This window comes from Thermobia domestica, chromosome 2, assembly GCF_964235325.1.
Source record: "Thermobia domestica chromosome 2, izTheDome1.hap1.1, whole genome shotgun sequence".
NCBI classification, from domain to species: domain Eukaryota; kingdom Metazoa; phylum Arthropoda; class Insecta; order Zygentoma; family Lepismatidae; genus Thermobia; species Thermobia domestica.
The window spans coordinates 97,419,359-97,425,776 of record NC_137455.1 but is presented as its reverse complement, the minus strand read 5'-3'; positions in this window follow the sequence as shown (position 1 = coordinate 97,425,776).

Here is a 6,418-nt window from a genome sequence, read left to right as displayed (position 1 = left end):
GAAGGGGGTGCACGTGCACCTTTGCAGCCTCCTTAAATCCGGCCCTGGTTGCAGATGGAGACGGCCCAATTTGGTTTGCAATCTTTGCTATTCATATTTCTATACTATATTTTTCTTTAGTTATTATTACGCTTTTTACTTGGAATGTGTTTGTCCATAGCTAGAAAAAAATAGAAAGTAAAAACTTAAATTTATAAGTTAGGCTAGGGAACAGAACATAATTGTACATCACGCAAAAGAAGCTGCTAAAATTCTAACCAAACATGACTTATCAATTAAATATAATAACATTATAATTTAGCTGCTCATAACAAACAATCTGTTAGGTTTTTTAAGAGTCGTGTTATATAGGTACTGTATTATTTTATATTAATTGGGGAAGAGGTAAAAATAATATAAAAATCGATTTACTTCCAGGATATTTAAAGAATTAATTTTTATGAGCAAAAAAAACTACTTTTTAAGCTATAAATAATTCAGTGTTAATAAGCTCTTCTGTTTTTAACGATTATGAATTAAAAACAACTGAGTGAAAAAGTAAATAATAAATAAATTAAAATTTAATACCATTTTGTTTATTTTTATTCATTAAAATTTTAATTGCTAACTAATGTAAGAATTATTGCATACTAAAGAGAAAAAATATATACAGAACACCAATCGTCAAAAATGAACAGTAACACATAGACATATTTTTAATAAAGACGACTTTTACTATCATTGATCTCACTATATTTATGTCAAAGGGTTTTCAGTTAACCATTGTATCTTTGGTGTTACACAAAAAATATCGTGGGAAATATTCGTGTTTTAAGAAAACTGCGTTTTAAGATTTCACAATTCAATATGCAAAATTGACGTTTTATTTTGACTTACTTGGTACAGCATTTACATAGATATTGATATAATGCAGAACAACGTAGTCAAATTCACAATCTGCACTTAAGGTTGGTTTAAAGGGACAAGTTTTACCGATAAATGGCACTACAGTCTTTGTATCTCTCCCATGTACTTTTTACCTTTCATGAAAATTCACGATTTCTCTTGCAAATTTCAACTAAACTCTTCAATTTTTTTAGAAAAGGAACTTCATAATCTATCGAAGCCAATAATCCGTGCCGATTTTTCATTTAGAATTTTCTTCATTGTTGAAATGGCTTGATTGTTGAAATGGGTATTCAAACTTTAACAATGGAACTGTTTCAACAATGAAGAAAATTCTAAATAAAAATCGACATCCATTGTTCCCTTTAATAGGTTATGAAGTTTCTTCTCTAAAAATTGGAAGTCTCTAGCTTGAAATTTGTAAGAGAACTTGTAAATTTTCGTGAAAATTAAAAAAATATACGGGATAAATAAGAAGAAGTAGTGACATCTATCGGCAAAACATGTCCCTTTAAACTAACCGTAAGTGAAAATATGTGTATGGAACTAGCTGAACTCCCGTTCGTTTTACGGGGGAAATAGGTTTATGGGAAATGTTTGAAATTAGGGTTACCACCCATCCTGATTTCAGGGAAAATGTTCCGCATCCGGACCTGAATCTGCCAGGACTTTAAAATGCCTCTACTGTAATTGTTATTGTATTAAAGTTTTGGGATACGTTAACTATTTCTAGGATTTTTACTTTGCATGTATTTAGGTACTATATAAGCCTATATAATAATGAAATTTGCCATATTTTTTATTATGTTAAATGAGCTATATGATTTAACTTGTCTCACTTCACTTTTATCAACTAGATAAATACGAGGGTTATTTCATAAATAATTCACACTATTTTTTCACTTACATGTTTATTGTTTGGAGATGATCTCTTTACAGGCCTTCAATATAATCTCCCTGTTTGACAATGACGGAATCCCAACGTCCGGATAGCTTGGTATTTTATCAAGGACGCCATCTTCGTGAAGCTGTAGAATGGTTCGGGTAACGGTTGCAGCAAGCTTTTCTAGACATACAAACTAACGTCCACGCATACGTTATTTCAAATTCGAGAATAAGTCATAGTCTGGTGGACTCATGTCTGGGCTATAGGGAGCGTAAGGTAACATATCCCAATCGTATTTGCGAAGTTTTTTACGCACAACATTAGCGGTGTTCGGGCAAGCGTTGGCATGGAGAATCAGGAGTGAACCTGCGCTGAACAACTACAGTCGTGTTTTGTGCATTTTCTGCCCAGTTTCAGCAGAAATTCATAATAATACCGAGCTGTGACACTTCTTTCACATGGATCACTGTCCGTTATGATGACGTCTTGGCGATCGTAAGCAAAAATAATCATTTGTTTAATCTTTGATGGAACACTTTAGGAGACACGTTTTTGACTTGGTGAAGATGAAACTTTCCGCCCATGAAATGGTGATTTCAACGCCAACTTAAAGTCTCTGAACCACCTTTCATTAATAATAATAATACGACACAGAAAGCCCTTCCTTTCAACACTGAATCTTTGTTTCAGCACCGTTACATTATCTAGACATGCCCGCTTATGTTCATTAGTCAAGAAGTAGAGGATAGATCGGGCAAAAATTTTTCATTTCTGTAAATCACTTGTCAGAATTCAGCACACTGACGCAGATGGATGTCAGAAAGTACCTTACACGCATCACGGCGATCTTGTTCAAGTGCATCTGCCACAAGTTGCACACTTCTTTGGTTGATAATTTCGGTCTTCCTGGTCTTGTATTATCCTTTATGTTCACACGACCGCTTTTAGAAACGAGTAGCCGAACAAGAAATTATTACCATCCACTGTTGTCTCACCACAAATTTCACATAGGACATTTTGAATTTTTATTTGTGTTTTGCCACGTAAAGTTTCAATCTTTATGCACGACCTCTGATCTTGAATGGATTGTTACCGAAGACATCTGCCGCCTCCATTTCCAACACTTGTCACAAACACATTGTGTTTACTAGAGAGCACACAAGCACACGTTCTGCTGCCTCAAGACTTCCGTTTCAACTGACGAAATATTTACCTCGATTTCATAATCCACTCCGCAGTGTTGCCATAGTGTGCAACATTTATGAAGTGACCCTTACAAGAAAAAAGACCGCTGGTACATTCCTTACTCTCCAATTAGTTACATGAAATGTCCATACATATTGTATTAGAAAGAAGCATATTTGAAAGGTATATATGAACTCTCTGCTTCCCCTTTAGACCACTTACTTTAATTGAAATGAAATGGTTAAACTTCAGCTCGACCCAAGCGCTAAATATTTTAAACTTACCTTTGCTAAAGTAGTAGGAAGAGCAACTAGCATATGGGATTTCCAACTTTCTCTCAGAACATTTTTTATAGAAGTTATTTAGGTACAAATATAACACTCACTCTAATTGAGTCCGAAGACTAACATAATGTCCCCATGACGTAACCGTCGGTGGACCACCGATGAGAAACTAGCAACATCTCGCCAAAAATTGGCGGCCCTGCAGCAACGATCCGCGGTGGCTCCACTTCCGTTTTGAAAATTATACTACCAGAGGCTCACCAGTGGCAGAGACGCGACGAAACGCCAATGAACCACAAAATTACTCAACCAAAATATGATAAATCGCTTATATGAATGATTTGTTAATATTAAGGTGAGTCTAAAAAACAATTGAAAAAAGTGAAAAAAAGTACGCCGAGCTGGGTGCGAACCACCAACCTTATGATTACTAGACCCTTGGTCTTCCGACTTTGCCACAGAAACAATGAAAACACAGCACTTGTATCGGGATAAATAGTTGAAGTATTTTCATTTTGGCTAATCAGAGTGCTCCTTTAATCGTTGATATTTGACAATAACCGTTTGAGATCAGATAAAATGCATTCCTTATGTAATTTTATAACAAAATGACGCGCGTCTATTTATTTTATTTCATAGTTCTTCCATATTTAGTTTCTAATGATCGGTGACAATTGTCACCTAAATTTATACGCACTCATCTCAAGATTTTTCACTTCATGATGTAGAGGCAGATGTTACTTTTGATCCTTGGAGCTTACTTTAAGAACAATTCGTCAGGAAAAAATAATTTATACTAATAATTGCATGCACATGACTGGTGATAGTTCGTGTTCGTCCCTTCGCGATTCTCCGCTACGAATCGAAGGAGTGCGGAACAAACTGAAGTCCTTGCTGGTACGCGGTGGTAACTTCAACACCCCGACTCGAGATATCTGTTTCGATTCAACGAAAACCTGCGGCCAGTGGCACACTAGCGGCAATCTTTCGACGCGTCGCTGTATCGACGATCAACATTTACCGGCAAGGGGGTCACTACACAGCAAAAAAATGAGGCGTTGAAACAACACAAAATGACTACCACTTTAACGTGTTACTTGTGTGTCAATTCAACACCAAACACATCGCCTTCAGAGCTTATCAGAAATACCTCGTTACTGCTGTGAGTATGTGCATTGTTTTTAATTGTTTGGTATGAGCAAAACGTTGCGAAATAATTTCTCATTTATGGGAAGTAACTAATAACATTCTGTTTTCTGTAATCGGTGACAATAATATTGTTGTAAATCCGTGAATCATCTGACAACAGTTACACAGATAGCAGTGCTTCCATCTATTTTCTTTATCTGTTATTCTTTTGTCTTAGCAAGTAGGAAGAGAAGATGGCAGAACTGTTGCCTATGTAACTGTTGTCAGACGATTCACAGGTTTATAACAATATTATTGTGACCGATTAAAGGAAACATAGAACATTATTCGTAGCTTGGAACCTTGATGCGTAAACTGGAAGTGGGTGAGTGATTGCAAGTTAATGAAGTTGTCCCGTTGCCATATTTTGAAGTCAGATGACAGAAGAACGGTATGTGTTACATACCGTATATTGTACGAAATTCTTATACTGACCGAAGAAGAACGCATCCAGTGGTTGTATGAGTGACGTGCAACCATCAGAGATAAGGAGTCGAGTAAGTTCAACATTGTCCCGTTTTTGCATCAAATCTTCATCTTTATTGGTTCTACATGAATCAACGATAATCAGCAGTTTTTTCTGCTCTATAGAAGGCCAGAAGACATCAGTCATGAGCTCTTTCAGGTTGTCCATGGTCATATTTGCATTTTTATAAGCATATGAAGGAATATTGGGCGGATCGGAATGTTTGTTTCCTGGAAAGTGGCCACTTGACTCGTCACTGGTGCAGAGGAAATACACGGGAGTCATTAATTTCCCATCCATGGAAATAAAAGGGTGTAGCATGAATGAATGGATAGTAGCTGATGCACATCCAACTATACAGGTGTCTTTGTGCAAAGTACTACGCCAGGATTTATCCAGTGGAAGTATTTCTCATTCCGTTACACGTTGCAAACATTCTTCTTGATGTTCGAGAATTCGATTCTATCTCTTTATATTCCTCGTGCATACAACGTGCTCATGGAACGTACTACAGGGTCTGTAGTTCCTCATTCGCGTCACCTTTACGACAATATTGATACATTGCCATAAAGTGGAACGCCTCCTGTTACAGAGGTCTCAAACTTTATTGGCCACTATTGATTTCAATAGATGGTGTGCGTCAAGAGTCATATGTCGCATGACCCTTTTCCCGTATATACTTCTTGCACTAATTCATACATGGCACAAAAACACCGAGAATTAAATCAAGCACCTAATACAACAGGTATGTTTACAACAGAAGATGGAAGTGTGAAGAAATAGAGATAGTATTGAACAACTAAATTTAGCAAATATTGCTTGTATCTGAAAACTTAATTTCAAATTATTGATTCACTTGAAGTCTAGGGAGGGGAACAGCTCTCCTTTGTCCCCTTTGCGAACGTCCATGAATGTCACTTTTTTTTTTTTTTTTTTTTTTACTTAATTCCCGAGCAGGTATTTGCACTACATGTAATTAATATAAGTCCATTTTAGATTCCCAGGCTTAAACTTACAATAATACGAAGGTTGCTCATGTTCAGGCTTTCTGTTGAGTTCAATAAACTTCCACTTACAATAAATAATTTTTATCTTTGAAATAATTTTCCTCTTGAAAAAAAATCAGTTTGAAACTATTGAATCTGAACACTCCAGAACTCGAACAACTTGAAATAGGAACAAAAATTGCTTCAGAACACCAACGTTCCTTTGGAGTCCAGCAAGTATTTCGTATGTACTTTTGCTTCTTCGCTTGTTTCCTATTGAATTCAACAGACTTCCTATTGAGTTGAAAGAATTCTATAGTTAAGAAAAATCAGTTTGGGAATACAGAATCCGAACCACTCAGAACTCGGACATCTTGAAATACGAACGAAAATTTCGAGCAATTTTGCCTCGGAAGGCGACCGTTGCTTTGGAATCCGAACACCCAACATGTATTTTACGCGTGCTTTTGCTTACGTTTCCTCTGCGTTTTGTCATTCTGTTCATTGTCGGAAGCTGGAGCGAAAGCATCTCGAGTCT